The sequence below is a fragment of the Pyrus communis genome, chromosome 10, assembly GCF_041283825.1.
Source record: "Pyrus communis isolate YQ-2024b chromosome 10, ASM4128382v1, whole genome shotgun sequence".
NCBI lineage: Eukaryota > Viridiplantae > Streptophyta > Magnoliopsida > Rosales > Rosaceae > Pyrus > Pyrus communis.
Genome location: NC_142574.1, coordinates 13,660,736 through 13,678,023, shown reverse-complemented (window position 1 = coordinate 13,678,023; position 17,288 = coordinate 13,660,736). Strand labels below are relative to the sequence as shown.

General features: G+C 35.8%; 2 pseudogenes across 7 annotated transcripts; both read right to left on the bottom strand.

Moving 5' to 3' along the window:
- Positions 1-713: 713 nt before the first annotated feature.
- Positions 714-10,262, bottom strand: LOC137729255 (UDP-glucose flavonoid 3-O-glucosyltransferase 7 pseudogene; annotated as a pseudogene). Of its 7 annotated transcripts, none has more exons than XR_015952392.1 (7): positions 9,776-10,262; positions 9,509-9,638; positions 8,683-9,076; positions 8,235-8,357; positions 7,315-7,358; positions 7,025-7,106; positions 714-3,989 (listed from the first exon to the last, which is right to left on the bottom strand). The product of XR_015952392.1 is annotated as a UDP-glucose flavonoid 3-O-glucosyltransferase 7 pseudogene, transcript variant X7 (transcript). The 7 variants fall into 7 exon arrangements; XR_015952388.1 differs by having other exon boundaries at positions 8,235-8,366; positions 9,776-10,261; XR_015952387.1 differs by having other exon boundaries at positions 8,683-8,832; positions 9,776-10,261.
- Positions 10,263-11,832: 1,570 nt separating this feature from the next.
- On the bottom strand, positions 11,833-16,605 carry LOC137728157 (scopoletin glucosyltransferase-like; annotated as a pseudogene).
- Between the last annotated feature and the right edge of the window lie 683 nt (positions 16,606-17,288).

Below are 17,288 nucleotides of genomic sequence, written 5' to 3'. Positions count from 1 at the left end.
TTTTAGGCAGTTTGAGTTTTTCAAAGCTATTCTGAGTCATAGTAGTCTTGTTAAGAGTCTTTACATTTAGTTTTTGTGTTTTCAAGTCAATTCAAAATAGATTAGCACCTCTAGTTAATTCCCGGTTAGAACGATCCCTACTTACATCATTACTACAATTGTCACAAATAGGGTTTAATTTGTGTGCGTATAATTCTCGCATCAAAGAGAGAGAGAGTTGCCAGAACGGGAGCAACATAGATGAAGCCAATGGCTAGATGAGTGAAAAGATGAAGAGTTGCAGCGTAAGAAGGCTTAAGTTTTTTTTATTGGGAAAGTAGAGGTTATAGGGTGAGATGATTGGATAAATAACTAGGAAAAAAATATAAAATGCATATATAATGAGAATAATACCTAAGTATATATATATAAATGAATAAATAAATGATATAATATTAATAGTAGTGGTACGGTACAATATACTACTGGTAATGGTTTTGAATACCATTACCGTACCGAAAATGTATGGTACGGTACAAATACCGTACCGTTACCAATGGTACAAATTTTTTGGCACAACTTTAGTATGATACGATTGGTAATTTGGTTATAATTTGGCAAAAAATTCCACCCCTAGTCGTAATAGAACAATCCCTACTTACTCGTTCTATGATTACATAATTCGCAGGATTTGGTTTGAGTGTTAGTTTCTAGCATATCACTCTTATATTCGATGCTTTGAATTCAATTTCCCTCTTATCCCAATATCGTTTGTATCAAATATATAGATATTCTTTTTCTTTCATTTGCTGTTAATTTGAAATTTTAGATACAGATGCCGCAAAAATTGGATTAATCTCCATAAAAACGCACACAACAAAAAAAAATGATGTTATTTTGGCTGAAAGTACTTCATGCTCCAAGGGACCCCAATTCTTCAAGTAGAGAAGTTAAATCCGAGAAGGACGAACCACCTTCCTTAACAGCCCTCGCTGCCATCTCTTTAAGTACCCTGGCTCTGGCTCTCATTCCCTCTGCTTCTTCACTCACCATGACTTGATTTATAGCCTTTTCTATGGCTTCCCTCTTCACACTGGCTTCCTTCTTCACATCTACAAATGTACTCCATTGTTTAACACCAACAGCAACCCCAGTTCTCAGTACCAGAGTCACCAACTTCTCATTGTAAAACTGCTCAGCCGACACGGGCCATGTGATCATTGGTACTCCGGCAGACACTCCTTCAAGGATAGAGTTCCACCCACAATGCGTCACAAAGCCTCCGATTGCTTCATGCTCAAGAATCGGCACTTGTGGAGCCCAACCTCTTATAATTAGTCCTTTACCTTCCATTCTCTTCTCAAATCCTTCAGGAAGCCACTCTTCTTTATCATTCTTTTCTCTCTTCACAACCCAAATGAATCCCTGCCCAGAAGCCTCAAGCCCCGCTGCAATTTCTAGGAGCTGAGAGTCAATGAAATTGGTCATACTTCCAAAACATATGTAAACAACTGAATTTGGTTTCTTAGAATTCATCCAATTCAAGGACTTGTGCTGACCAAGGGAAGCTTCGTCATCTGCTGCCTTATTCCATGACGAAATCGGGCCTATATGCCATGCCTTCCTCCCAAACGCTGTCCTGTAATGATCTGCAAAAGCCGGTTCAAGTTCGTAAAAGCTATTAACAATAAACCCAAAGCTCTTTTCCTCACACTCTCTCGAAGCTTTAAACAACTTGCTGAATTCGGTTTCAGCATTTTGCTTGATAAAGGCCGGTATTTGGCTTCTTATCAGCTTGATCTCAACTGGAAAATTAGGAATAGTAAAAACTTCTGAATCCGATGACAGCTTCAAGTGAGGCTCGTACAACAGCACACTAAGGGTAGCACACAGAGCGAAAAAACCAACACCATGAAATATGATCCTTGGAATACCAAACTTGGCGGCAAGATCTGTTGCCCAAGGAAAGAAAACGTCTGCAACGAGGCAATGAGGGCGGTGTTCGTCTAAAATCTGCTCAATTTGTGGTTGAAGAAGGAAGGTGGCTTTGAAGAACTTTTCCTTCATCTCAGTGGTGGTAGCTAAGTTACCACTTTCACATCCTTGAGGCAACCCTACCTCCTCAGTTGGGAACTTGATGACAAGAATTTCAATATCAAATCCCAATTGCTTGGTGCTTTGGATTGCTTTGGAAAAGAGAGGTGCATTGAGAGGGGTGGTCACTAGGGTGGATTTTACACCATGAGAAGCAAATAGTTTGGCCATGTTTATAAGGGGTATGGTGTGCCCTTGAGCCATATATGGGAAGAAGAAAATGTGAAGCTGCTTATGGGATTTAGTTTCCATGGGGACTTGACAGAATGCACAAAGCAGCTCAAACAATAGATGGTGATGAAGAGAGTTGATACTAAACAATGAGCTGAAAGATTCAATATATTACTTTGCGACTTGGGATTTGAGGACTTCTTTTTAAAAAAGGTCATGTCCTGGCAAAGTCGTTATCTTTGAATATATCAACGCTTTGACGTTTTGAACCATATGGTCTTTGTTACCTCATCGCATACGTAGATCATTTTGTTCACATTATAAAAGAAAATAGAGAAAAGACAAAATTGAATCGTTTCTTCTTATGTTTGGACTCAGAGTTTGAATTCTTTACCAAGGTATGATTGAAATCGTAAATAACAAAGCATGAAAATCGACTAACAATAAACAAGGTTCTAAAAGACGCTAGGAGCTAATTGGACGGTGGGCTAGGGCCCAGTGGCTAGATGGCTAGGCAGGACCTAGACGGATTTAAGTAAATCTGTTATATTTTGTGTAAATAAGTGTTTGTTTATGCTTAAAATATATATAATTACATCATAAATTACAAAATAAAATGACATATATATTATGAAGTATTGAAACATAATGAAAACATAAGGAACAAGCATATAATGTGTGCTCATTTAAGTATTCAACAAATCTCTTACAATTTATTAAAAAAATAATGCAAGTGAGTTGCAACCTAGACGGATGTCTAGACGGGTCTGGGTAGCCTGGGTGGGTGCCTAAGTGGTCTAGGTGGACGCTTCAACAGGTCTAGACGCCCTTTTGAGATTTTCAAACGCCTAGACATTAATCAGGACAATGGCTAACCGCCTAGCACCTAGACGGGGTCTACGTGGCGCTAGGTGAAGATTTTTAGAATAGTGGGTAGTGTGGGACCCAAGACTTGGTCCAAGATTTGACAAAGTTGAATGGGTAGTGTGGGACCACAATTTTCTGGACCCATGATTAATGGCATGAAGGACCAGGGTAATCGAAGCTAGACCTGATAATTTTTTACATGATCCGTTAACATGATACGTAAACGACACGAAAATAACGTGTTTCAGATCGACACGTTAATTAATCAAGTCGTTTTCGGGTCACACGATAAGAACCCGCTAATAACGGGTCTTTAATAGGTTTATAGAAGGGTGACACGCAGGTAACCCGTTTTAACACATTAAGAAAAATGTTATTTTGATGATTTAATTTTTAAACTAATAAAAAAACTTACTATAAAATACAAAAGTCATAGTATATACTAGAAATTATGCCCACGCGTTGCTACAGGATTAGAAATTGTATAATCATGTTTTAAAAAACTACCAACGTTGAATCTAGTATAATGAGTAAATGTCTAGCCTTACAATAGTGTCTAAATTTGAACCAATAAATGTATTCCTAACTTTGTAGAAGTGTAAATTGTCAGTAATAGATTTAGAACTTAGGTTTCAAAGTGTACAATAACATTGATTAATTTAAACAGAACTACCTCAGCAAGGTGAACGATTGTATTTAGTCTAGAAATATCAAAAGTCCAGAAATATCCTTGTTTTGTTTGTTTACAAAGGTAATTTGTTGCAAAAAATTGAAAGCAAGTAATTTTCAATTTTGGAATCCCACAACGTTAGTAGATTAAAGAAAGTGTTTCTACAATTATATTCAAAACCACTAAACCGCGCCATGACATCATTTGGCTGGAAACAAAAAGAAATTTGTTTGAACAATTAGGAACAATACAATTGTAAATCTTCTATATATAAAGCCAATGGAAAAGTGAATAGTGATTTTGATGCCACCAAGCTTCAACAAAAATGTTTGGACAATATTGCCCCCAAAATAAAAAAAATTTCAAAGGCATCCCAAAATAATGCATCAAATAAGACAAAGACATTTTCATTATTTTAATAGTATTTTTTTAATGATTAATTTTTTGGTGCTTTTTATTTTTAATTTTAATAATTAGTACCTCACAATAGGCTAGCAATAATGTGATTCAATTTCTCTATTTTTATACATGTTCAAAACATCTTAAGAGGCGCATGGCCGATTATAACAAAGATAATTCGCACGCGGATAATAATGTAATTAAATAAGGAGAATTGTTATTAACACTCTAAAAATCTCATTTAGCACTCCAAACTTTCTATAATTAGAAAAAAAAAATACACTTATGAAGAGTGTAGAATGAGATTTTTAGAATGCTAATAACAGTTCCCCTAAATAAGTTGTTAAATGATTTTTATTTTTTTTTAAACAAACGATATTATCTACATTAAAGAGAAGAGGGTGGGCTTAACCTTATAATGTGATTCAACCAATTGTTTATTAAATATTATTTTTTCTATTTTTAAACACGTTCAAAACATCTTAATAGGCATGTACTGCCAGTTATAAAAAAAAAACTTTCACACGTGAATAATAATATGATTAAATTAATTATCAAATGATTGTTTTTTATTTTAAATAAACAATATTATCTATACTAAGGGGGAGGGGACGAGCTTAGCCTCACAATGGGCTAGCAATAATATGATTCAATCAATTTTTTATTAAATATTATTTTCTCTATTCTTAATGTAAATTCTATAGAGACCAATTTTATTATGTGAATTCAATTGCTTCAATTGGTTTATCAATGGTTTCTTCTAGCATGATCTAAAATTATTCATTTACTTCATGTAAGATCCCACATCGCCCAAGGGAGTGATCCTCATATGTATATTCTCATCCCTACCTAGTATGAGGCTTTTTGGGAGCTCACTGGGTTCGAGTTCCATCGGAACTCTAAAGTTAAGCGAGTAGCGCGCGAGAGCAATCCCATGATGGGTGATCCACTGGGAAGTTCTCGTGTGAGTTCCCAGAAATAAAACCGTGAGGGCGTGGTCAGGGCCCAAAGCGGACAATATCGTGCTACAGTGGTAGAGCGGGCCCGAGATGTGGTGGAACCCCCACCGGGATGTGACAATTTGGTATCAGAGCCTAACCCTAGCCGTGGTGTGCCGACGAGGACATCGGGTCCCTAAGAGGGGTGGATTGTAAGATCCCACATCGCCCAGGCGAGTGATCCTTATATGTATATTTTCATCCCTACCTAGCACGAGGCCTTTTGAGAGCTCACTGGCTTCGGGTTCCATAGGAACTCCAAAGTTAAGCGAGTAGCTGCAAGAGCACTCCCATGATGGATGACCCCATGGGAAGTTATCGTGTGTGTTCCCAGAAACAAAACCGTGAGGGCGTAGTTGGGGCCCAAAGCAAACAATATCGTGCTACGGTGGTGGAACGGACCCGGAATGTGGTAGACCCCGAGCCGGGATGTGACAATTTGGTATTAGAGCCTAACTCTGGCCGCGGTGTGCCGAAGAAGACGTCGGACCCTTAAGGAGGGTGGATTGTAAGATCCCACATTACCCAGGTGAGTGATCCTTATATGTATATTCTCATCCCTACCTAGTACGAGGCTTTTTGGGGGCTCACTGGCTTCAAGTTCCATGGGAACTCCGAAGTCAAGCTAGTAACGTGCGAGAGCACTCCCATGATGGGTGACCCACTGGGAAGTTCTCGTGTGAGTTCCTAGAAACAAAACCGCAAGGGCATTGTCGGGGCCCAAAGCGGATAATATCATGCTACGATGATGGAGCGGGCCCGGGATGTGGTAGGCCCTAGGGCGGTATGTGACAATTTGGTATTAGAACCTAACCCTGTGGTGTGCCGACGAGGGCATCGAGCCCCTAAGGGAGGTGAATTGTAAGATCCCACATCGCCCAAGGAAGTGATCCTTATATGTATATTCTCATCCTTACTTAGTACGAGGCCTTTTGAGAGCTTACTGACTTCGAGTTCCATGGGAACTCCGAAGTTAAGCGACTAGCGCGCAAGAGCACTCCCATGATGGTTGACCCACTGGGAAGTTCTCGTGTGAGTTCCTAGAAACAAAACCCTGAGGGCGTAGTTGGGGCCCAAAGTGGACAATATCGTGTTACGGTGGTGAAGTGGGCCCGGGATGTGATGGACCCTTGGTCGGGATGTGACACTTCAAATATTTGACTTTTCTTTCGTCACTTTACGCATATAAATACATTTAAAAAATGTAAATCACACTTGACATGCTGTGATTCAAATAATGCAGGGGCATTTTCGTAATTTGAACATTGTTTTGTAAATAATTAATTTTGTTGAACTTGTTTTTAATTAGTACCTCATAATAGGCTAACAATAATATGATTCAATCAGCTGTTCATTCAACATTATTTTCTCTATTTTTAAACACGTTCAAAACTTCTTAAGAGATGTGTAATACCTGTTATAAAAAAAATCTTTCACATGCGAATAATAATGTGATTAAATTAGTTGTTAAATGATTTTTTTTTTTTTAACAAACAATATTATCCACACTAAGTTGGAAGAGGTGGGCTTAACCTCAAAATGGGCTTGCAAAATGTGATTCAATCAGTTTATTAAATATTATTTTCTCTATTCTTAATGTAAATTTTATAAAGACCGATTTTATTACGTGAATTCAACTGCTTTAATTGGTTTATGATGGGTTTCTTCTAGCATGATCATAAATTATTCATTTACTTTGTCAATTTACGCATATAAATACATTTAAAATGTGTAAGTCGCGCATAACACGCTGTGATTCAAAAAATGTTTTCTGCACGCGCTCATGCAAGTGCATGAAGGCTAGTGTAATGTTATGTGGTCTAATGGTTGAAAACTGAGAACTTACTTGAGTTGATAGTTGAGATAATGTTTTTAAAAGCAGTAAAAGTTTACTTTGATTGAGTTGGTTGTGAAGAGGTATTTCCTTTCTGCACAAAAGAGTTTCAGATCTATGTTAAGATTATTAGGATAACTTAGATTTAGAGTATTTGAGAATTGTATTTAAAGCATGTGTAAACCTAATAAGCATACCTTGATAAAGGTGAAAAATGCTAGAACAGAAAACAAACAGATTTCCAACCAATTGATTGTGTAAGAGCATTTGAGAGAGTATAGGTACATATTGAATACGCTGACCTGTGGGATTGAAAGAAGACTGCAATATCTTGAAATAAAAGTAACTGCAAAGGAAGATAACAGATTGCATTGTTGAATCAAACTAAAAACATAGTAATGTCATTATATCTCCCTTCTCAGAATTACATATAACAATTTACATGTTTCTCTCTAAATAGTAGAATTCAATTAAATAGTTTCAATAAGAACAACTGAAATCATCTAAATGGTAATATTGTTAATTACCAGTCAATTTTCTAGCATTTCTTATGAGATGTAAATTATATAAAAGAAATTCCGATGTAGCTTCCGCGATTCGCATGAGGAAAATGAGCTGATTAAAGATAGAACAACCCTAAATGGTTATGAAAATAAGAGCTTTAAAAGACAGACACTATCGGTTGATTTCTATTGTCAAAAATTCTTTCTTATCTTCGTAAAGGAGCTTTTCCTCAATTATCCCTTAGGATTTCCCAATGCCAAATGAGTATTGTTCTTTAATAATTATTTAATCAATTTTTCTTTTTTTTTACTGCGCTTTGTGTCTTTGGTTTTAGTTAGCTTACGGTCTTATGGAGATAAGCCTAACCAATACTTAATTCTTCTGAAAATGGAAACAATAGTAAAGCCTAACATGATTGAATATAATCGAAAGGCAATAAAGCTTGAGCCTAATTCTATCAGCTAAAAGGAAGGAACACGAAATTTTACACACAAAGTTCCAAGGGGTTTGACAAAGAAATCCCAAAACGGAAAGTATAATTTGAAAACTGTGTATGGATGGTCGACTGTGTTCAAATGTCTGAATATAGTATATCTACCAAATTGGAAATACCAACTTGCAAAAAAAAATGAAGCTAATTCTTTCATAATAACAAATTGTTGATGAAAATAATGTGAACAAATGTATAATAAAGTACAAATAGAAAAACAATGCTTACCAATGTCGACATATGGATTGCTTGGAAAGAATGTTACATGCAATGTTATTATCCCAATGGTTTGGTTTGTGACAAGAAGGGTAACTATTTAGAAAGCAGCATCATTGATCCTTGCTAGTTTTCCTACATGATCTAAGAATATGATTAAATAAATAGATATGGGAATGGAAGACAAACAATTAGTTAGAAAACAAATTGGTTAATGATTCTAAATAACTGAATTACAATAAATAGTTTTAGTTATGGGCTTTATGATCCATACCAAATACTGTTTTTGGTATAATTATTTATCCTTGTTCTATAGATATAAATAAATTATTGTAATATGTAATAATTAGAATTTTCATTCTAATTTTAATTTTTTATCTTCTTAAAATAAAATTTTACCCTTGCCAGAAAAAATAATTGTTACAAAATTAGATCTCTTTTAAGTGTTATAGAAACTTACCACAACATTGTCAAAAAACAATATAAGACCATAAGCTTCATCCGGTTTAATGGCACATCGTATTCACTTAAGAATATCTTATTACAGTTTGTCCATCCTAGCCTTCTGATACCTTAGGGAAAACACTTTCTCATTGGGAAAGAAGTCAATCTGTAGAGTAATCACAATGGATGTTCAACAGAAAACAATTCATCATAAAAACTAATCTCTCAGCTATATCTTCACATGCAGTAACTGATTACCGATCCTATTTGCAAACAATCGGAAAGCTTCACCTGTCGATACTTGTCTATAGTAAACATGTTGGTTTCTTTAATTTTATATTTTGCTCAGTCGACCTCATCATCTAAATAAAAAAAATAAAGTGCTTGATGGAGCTTGCTTAAGATATAATCTGCAAAGCATGATACCATCATATCATCAGAACAAACTAATAATGCTCACTGACTTTTAATACAGAAATTTAATTTTGTTCAATCTTAAAATTCACCATTTGAAGCTTACGTTTGATTGAGACTAATGATCGAACTGCTTCTTCATAAAAGCTAGCAGCAAGCTTTGTATTCGATTTATGCAATAGATTTCCAACAGTATCAAATTGTTGCAAAGCTACTCAAACTAATAAATAATCAGAAAAAATGGATTTGCCCAGATTCAACCTTCACAATATACAAAATTCAACCTCCACAATATACAAAGAGTAAATGAACAAACTGAAACACAGGGCTTGAAAAAGATGAGAAGATTGGAGAGCGACCAACACAGGGCTTGAAAGAAAATGAACAAACTGAAACACAGCAACATGTACTGGATAATGAAGACTCACCCCAAATTGCTATGAAGGTCTGCCGCACACGCGAGGACACGTTCACAAAGCCTTTCAAAGGCTGAGATTCAACTTTCAAATACGAAGACTTTAAGCCACAATTGTTCTTTCTTAACTTTATCTACTTCTGCTATATAACCGGAAAAAGAAAAATTAATTTAATTATAGTTAACTAATCTGGCTTAAGATTAATCAAAAAGCTTGGAAATTTCAGACCACCTCAGGCTGCAAGTAGAATCAAAACAATGGAATTTCAAAACCACTCACCTTAAACACAGAGGTCTTCGCAGGCTTCAAAGGAAAGTCACAAATTCGAAAAACCCGATCCTCTGAAATCGAAAACAAAACCAAATTAACCATCATCACCCAGAATCCGAAGCTATAAACAAAATTCCCAAAATCACAACCAAAAAATTTGAACAAAAAACCCATTTAAAATCCAAATTTACACTCCCAAGCACATAACATTCAAAGCAGACAATTTCCCAAATCAAATCGGCAACAGGAGAAGCGATCTTTTAAGCGCTTCAAATTTTCTTCAAATCGAGACCAAATTCGCTATTTTTCAGCAAGAGAGCGTTGCCGTTTGTAACCCCCAACGAAAAGATCTAAACAAATTTGACTAACTTGAGCGTTTTCTGGAAGAAAGCAAGACACATAGAGAAGTGGAGATCGGAGAGCAAGGCAAAGAGAGGTTTGAGAGAAACAAAAGGGTTTCTGAGAGAGAGACAGAAATGAAAAGAAAATTCCAGAAGAGAAACGTTGTGGTCCGCGAAGAACACGCATGGCAAAGGAGGGCAAATCCGCCCTTTAACTGTGCAGCAAAGTGAAAAAACGCCAGGGAATAAACCAAACCGATGCTATTTTTGCCATTTTACTGTCCGTGAACAGTACCTGAGTTTGGATTTTAGTATAGAAATAATGTATCTAATGTATATCAAATATATATTATTGTATTATTATTTTATATAAATTTAAAATTTTAAGTTTTATTTATTTATTTTTATAGTATACTACAAGCAAAGAGTGAGATAGAAAATTATAAAACACGTTAAAAATAAAAATATCAGGTAATTTAAAAATGCTAAATATATTGAAAAAATTATATTAATTAATTTAAAAGTACAAATGATGTGAAAAAATAGGCAAACGCTCGTGATCGCCCTCTACGCTTTGAGGATTAGTACATTGCCATTTGAAATTTTAGAAACATACAAACCCTCATGAATAGTATATTTAAGGGAATTCAAAATAAATAAAATTCATGATCATTAATATATAAGTTTGAAAAATGTGAAAGCATATATAAAGTTTGTGATTTTATCCTCAACCTTGAAATGCAGCTCCCTTCATTTTGCATATCCTTGAACATTTAGTATTTTGTAGTAATGTACTAATGTTTTTTCATTAGACTCTTATTTTGGGGTATGTAATACTTGAAAGATAAATGTTTTTTTTTAATGTTTTAAAGTAATATTTATGCGACAAAGTAATATGCATATACTAATTTAGTATTATGCTTTTCATTTTTTTTTGTGAAATTATATTTTTCATGTTCATTATTTATTGATTTAAAATATATTTTCTTTAACGGGTAACGGATCAAGTTATATTACCTGATAATATTAAGGGGTCAATTTTGGATCGAGTAATATTACCTGTTTATTTTTAATGGGTGTTACACATCACGACTCGTTAAAATATCTGGTATGCCACGAAAACAACACAAAAACAAAAAACATGATACGAATATCAGGTATACTCGAAGCTCATAGAGTGTAGTCCGACAAGCTAGACTTAGGCCTATTAAATAGAAAAGTATTTAGCTTGAAGACTGGTGAAAAGCTTTACGGCACAGTGAGTACAAAAGTCCTTGATCGCCTTCTAAAGAAAGATGCTCGATAACTTTTTGTAAGATGATCTGACTTATTTGAGGGGAGACCAAGAAAAAGATAGAAAATCATTTTCTAAGCTTCTCTTGTGTGATCACAACCAATGTCATGACTCATGCTTAGGTGTTTATGTTAAAGTACATGCAGGTCATATTATGCGAAATTCTGTTCTCGTAAACACATGTACTGTATTTTCTTATATCTATAATTCTCATCATATGACGAGTCAAAATAGCGGAGTAAAGAAATAGAACACCAGATAAATAAAGGTACCGCCAAGGTTTTGTCTTGGGCTAAAAGACAAGCATTAAACTTTTAGTTCGTCTCCTCAACATGGATCATTGTGACTTCGTGCTTAGATTGTACCCAAAACAATTGTTACTCCAAAATACTCATCGAGTAACGTATTATCCGAATGTGTGCTCCAACATTTTAACCACAAGAGCTCAACTCTTCAATTAAAGCATTCAAATCAAAATGCGATGATCCTCCTTTCTCAATAGCCCTCTTTGCCTGCTCTGAAAGTTCCCTAGCTCTACTTCTCATTTCCTCTACTTCCTCACCCACCATAATCCTCCTCACAGCTTTCTCAACGGCTTCCTTCTTCATGTTATCCCCCAAAACTCTAACCCATTTCTGAGTGCCAACTCCAACACCAATCTTCAGCACTTGAGTCACCAACTTCTCGTTGTAAAACTACTCCGCTGACACCGGCCACGTCACCATCGACAGCCCGGCCGTAATCCCTTCCAACGTCGAGTTCCACCCACAGTGAGTCACAAACCTGCCAATAACCTCATGATCAAGAATCAGAACCAGCGGGGCCCATGTTTTGTTCATTTAAGTGCAAATATAAGGATAGTATAATGGCACAAGTAAGGGTGTCGAACCACAGGGACTGATCAGACCTCTACAAATTACTAGCTTTATGTGAACCTTAACTAAACAATGAAACTAACAAATTGAGTTTTGATTTTGATTTGAGAAGTAAAGTAACTTAAGATGCAAGAGAATGTAAATATGAATAATAGAATGATTCAGAAACAATGCAAATGGAACTAGGGATACCAATTTCACCATTACAAGTCAATTCCATGAAAATTAAGTCAAATGTATTCAACTCTCCAATCTCCAACTAGGGTTCATTTTACTTATTTATGATCATCCATTTGATGTGTGGTTGTGATCAAGTACTAATATGCAACCTATTTGTGATGTTCAACTTAGATTAGTAAGTAAGAATCCATTAAGATCAAGAAAACTTCAAAGAACCAAAGAAATCACATGGCAAGATGTATGCATAACAGTTTCTTCATTCATTCACATGTCCACCAAGATTAAGCATGATGTGTACTATAACCTTGATCAAATAATTCATAAGCAGCCCTAATGGTGATCAAACATTAAGATTAACAAACAAATTATACTATAAAATCAGTGAATGAAACAAGAACACAGATTGGTAATTTGAATACTTTAACTTAATAACATAGAGTAGGTTTGCAAGGCTACATCGAAATCCCCAACTATGAACTTAATTACACAACATGATTACAGAATATATAACCCCATTGAAGCAATTCTGATGTTGAACTTCTCTAAGAACAGTGCGGCTGCGTGGTTTCTTTGGTGGCTGCGGATGGTGAATGGAGAAAGGATTTTGTTTCTGGAAGAAAAGCCAAAGAAAGATAAGAAAGAGAGCTATGGGTGTCCCCAAGGGGAAGCTTATGTAAAAGTGGTTGGAACTTTCAGTTTTATAAGGTTAAAGAGGCTGTTACAGATTGCCAATACATCCTAGTAATTGGGCATTTAATTCCAACGTTTTTTTGTTGTTATTGGTCTTATAAACAGCCATATTCATCACCATATTCAGTTTCCACTTTTAATTATTTGTCTACATTAGTATTGATAGGAGCATATTTATGCGACTTAAATGGCTTGTTCTTGTACATTTACGTTATGTTTCTTTAGTTATTTTAGTACTTTAAGCTATTTTCGTGTGTTTGTAGGTCCAAAGGGCTAAAGGAGCAAAAAGATGCATTTTGGAGACTTTTGGAGCACTTTTGGGCTAAGGACGGATAGCTTATGCTTGAAGCCAAAGTGTTGCACGAAATTGAAGACCTAATTGGAGCCAAAGTGTTGGAACCTTGTTCTCTTTAGTTTTAGGACATTTAAACCTTTCCTAATCCCAATCATGCCATGCATAACACACATCCATTCTAACACATTGTCATTGCACATGCATTTCCTTCATTAGTTAACCCACATGCACTTATCACTTATCATCACCACATATCATATCACTTAATCACTTATCACTTATCATCACCACTTAACCACTTATCATATCATAACCACATATCATATCACTTATCACTTATCACTTAACATAACATCCACCTACTTCACCTACAACATCCACTTCACCTACAACATCCACCTACTTCACCTACAACATCCACCTACTTCACCTACAACATCCACTTCACCTACAACATCCACCTACTTCACCTACAACATCCACCTACTTCACCTACAAATGACATAGCCATATGTTCCCTCCACTACTCCTATAAATACCCTTGCATTCATTCATTCATGGACATCTCATTTCATACACAACACGTTACAAACACATTCTCCCTTCCCTAGCCGTGAGCTTCCCATCTCTCCCCTTATAATCCAAACACCATTTTTCCATTCCCCTTCCACTTCTCCACCACTCCTCTTCCATTCCACACTTTCATCCCCCAAACCAATTATCCCTAGACCTTATGCTACAATAAAGAGGAAGAGAAGAGAGCCTAAACGTTCATACAATTCAAGTTTGAGTTGTTGGAATGTTTAGGCGTTTCTTTGATTTCAATGTTTAATTTCAATTCTCTTTGTTTTGTATGAGGAACTAAACCCCCCTTTAGCTAGGGGGTGATTCGAAATATATGTTTATGCTTGCATTTTGATTTGATTACTTCTAATTACGTTTCATAAGTTGTGAATTCAATTTGTTTAACTGTTTTATTGATAACCTATTTATGTATGTTTATTGAGAGTGCACACTTAATTTTCATGCATGAATTTGACGCTAGAATATAAGTGAATTTCACCTAATCGTTATGAACTTATATTCACAAGTAGTGGAGGTTGCTTATAAACAATCGCGTTAAACGAATTCTTGGCATAAGTTTCATGCAATCATAGTAACGAATGCCTCGTCAACACTTATAGTTTTCAAAGAACTTAATGATTCTTGCTTGTATCTCTATTATGCAATTCATGTAGGGAACTTGTGAGGAATGCTTTGGGTTGTCGTATGCAATCATCCAATTCATTAACTTAAGGAAAACTTGACGGTTAATTTAAGCGGACCTAATTAACTTGGAGTGTTGAGAATTAATGATTTATTGAAATGCAATTGGAAATCGTTTTATTATGCAAGTATAACATGTATGGAGATGAACCCCTTAGCTAGCATTCATCCATTCTATTTCATCAATTCCATATTTACATTCTGTCTAGTTTATTTAACTTGTTTCGTTATTTCAATTTTCGTATAAACTTAAATCCCCCTTTACTTTAATGTCAGTTTAGTTAGAAATCATTTTAGTTTGTGTTTTTAAAAGCATTTTGAGTCTTTGGTTTGTCTTAGTGTTTTAAAGTTTAGTTTTACATTCTTTGAGTCTAGTTTAGTGTTTATTATTACGTTTTTACGTTTTTGAGTCAAATCCAAGTGATTAACAATCCCTCCTAATCCCCGGTCCAGAACGATCCCTACTTATACATATACTATAATTTGACGAAAAGAGGGTTTAATTTGTGTGCGTATAAAGTATCCTTATTCAATTTTCCACTTTTAGCACCATTTTGCCTTATTTGTCCTCAATTGAGCTCCAAAATACGATTAGCTACACACTAACACAAAAGAGGGTAAAATGCAACTATTTTAACTAAAAAAATATCATAAAGGGACTAGGAATGGATGGTATAAATGTATGAAATATATAAGTTATCAACCCACCCTCTTACTATTAGTCTTTTCCCTTCCATCATATCCTTAAACCCTTCTGGCAACTAGTCCTCTTTCTCCACGTCATCATCTTGTCCTCTCCTCACAACCCAAATGAAGTCCTACCCAGAAGCGTCAAGCCCCTTTGCAATCTCCTTAAGCTGAGAGGCATTGAATTTAGCCACGGTTCCAAAACATACATAAACAACTGAATTGGGTTCTTTTGAATCAAGCCACTTCAATCAATTGTGCTCGTTGATAGAAGCTACTTTTCCTCTAAGTCCTTTTTTTTCATTGCTTCCATTGCATATCGAAACAGGGCCTATATGCCAAGCCTTCCTCCCCAAAACGTTTATGTAATAATCAGCATAAACCGTTTCGAGCTCATAGAAACTGTTCACAGCAATTCCATAGCTCGTTTGCTCAGATTCCTTAGCCCATTTGAGTAACCGGATCAAATCGTTTTCCATATTTTCCTTGATAAAATCAGGCACTTAGGTTGTTGTCATCGTAATCCCACTAGGAAAATCTGGAATCACGAAAGGTTCGGAATCCAATGAAGTATTCTTGAAAGGCTCATACTCTCTAACAATATCAGATGCCGCCAAGGCAAGGAAACTAGTGCCATGAAAAACCAGCCTCGGAATATCGAACTTCGTAGCAGCATCTGTTGCCCAAGGAAAAAACATGTCTGCCACAAGGTAACTAGGGTTTTCTTCAATCATAAGCTGCTCAAGCGGTTCTTGGAGAAAGCTTGTTGCTTTGAAGAAGTTGCTGGCTAATTCTGGTGAGGGGAGTAGGTCAAGATTCTCACACCCTTCTGGCAAACCGGCTTTTATAAAAGGAAACTTAATGGTTTTGATTTCAACTAGGACACTGTTGGTACAGAATTTGCTCGATTAGGTGGCTTTGGAGAATGTTAAGGCGCTTAGAGGAGTGGTGACTATGGTGGTTTTTACTTCGTGGGATGCAAAAAGCTTGGCCATATTGGAAATCAGTATCATGTGGTTGTGAGCCATAAAAGAGAACAAGAAGATGTGGAACTCACAATTTTCGCTACCTATAGGATTTAGAAACGAAGATCGGGAAGTAAAGGTACTAGGGTAATAGAAAATCTGTGGTGGTATCTTATGTTTGTTTGTGATAGATGAAAGGTCATATATATATCGAAGTGGAAAGTGATCATCTCCAACCAAGGTCATCGGATCAAATGATCCAAACTTTCAAATTTCATCCAACGGTTTATCTGTTTTGATATCTTAGAAGTTATAACAATTTTTAGCTGTTGGATGAAATTTCAAAAGCCCTAATCACTTAATCCAGTAATCTTGATAGAAAAGATCCGGAAAGAATTTCTTTCCTATAGAAGTGCATAGACTCTGATGATTTTGATTCTTCCAATGGTTGACAGAAGGGGAAAAGTTTGTCACTCCCAATTGCATATGTCATTCGATAGGTCATGTACAACATCGATTGGTTCATAAGGCCATCTTCAATTGAAGGGTCCAGAGGGCCGAAAATAGCCCGAAAATCGTCTCCAACCGATGGCCAGGCTAGAGGGCTCGTGGAATCTGAGAGGGCCCCACGGAATCTGAAAGGGCCAAAGGACATACAGCCAGCCAGCCAACCCTAGGCTGGCCAAAAAAACATTAATCTTGTCAGTTATAACCGACATGAATGCTTAAAAAGAAATTTGAATCCAACGACTAGTTGGCGCCAGTTACCGTTGGATTCAAATTTTTTTTTTATTTATGTTTTTTGGCCTTTTTTTTTTTTTTTAAATTCTCAAAAATTCTAATTTTTTTTCCCTATAAACACCTAAACCATTCATTCACCATTCCTTACAATATTTTCACCTACACCATGCAATTCTCATATTTTCTTT